Source organism: Plasmopara halstedii (assembly GCF_900000015.1).
Source record: "Plasmopara halstedii genome assembly, contig: Scaffold_42, whole genome shotgun sequence".
NCBI lineage: Eukaryota > Oomycota > Peronosporomycetes > Peronosporales > Peronosporaceae > Plasmopara > Plasmopara halstedii.
The window spans coordinates 343629-344179 of NW_020186963.1; positions in this window are offsets into that span (position 1 = coordinate 343629).

Below are 551 nucleotides of genomic sequence, written 5' to 3' on the forward strand. Positions count from 1 at the left end.
ACTTGCTCAACCGGTCGACGAATACCACGACCCCCGTGTTGCCGGCCGAATCCATCGGCAGGCCAAACACGAAGTCCAAACTCATGGACTGCTGGCACCCAGTGGGTACCGGTAAGCTGACCAGCGGCGCAGCCGCATTTGGAGCGGGTTCTACCGGTTGACACGTCTCACACGTGCGCTCGTAGGTGCTCGTCCATTTGTACAACTGGGCCACCAATAGTGGTGACTCACCGAGTTGTACGTTTTCTGACGACCGAGATGACCACTGAGTGGCGTGTCGTGCGCCTCATAGAAAATGCGGTGTTTTAAATCCTCATCATGAGGAACCACAATTCGTGGTGTATCCAATGAATCGGTGCTATAGTACAGCAAACCCTTATTCAACGGATATCGGTGCAATCGTGCACGCAATCTTGGTGACAGTTTCTTGTCCGAGTCTCCAAACTCCTTGCTCCCAAGAGACCGTAGCAGCGCTACACACATCCCACCACCTGCATACGCGGTGCGGATCAAAACCGTCACAGACGACGTTACAGTTGTAACATGAGCAA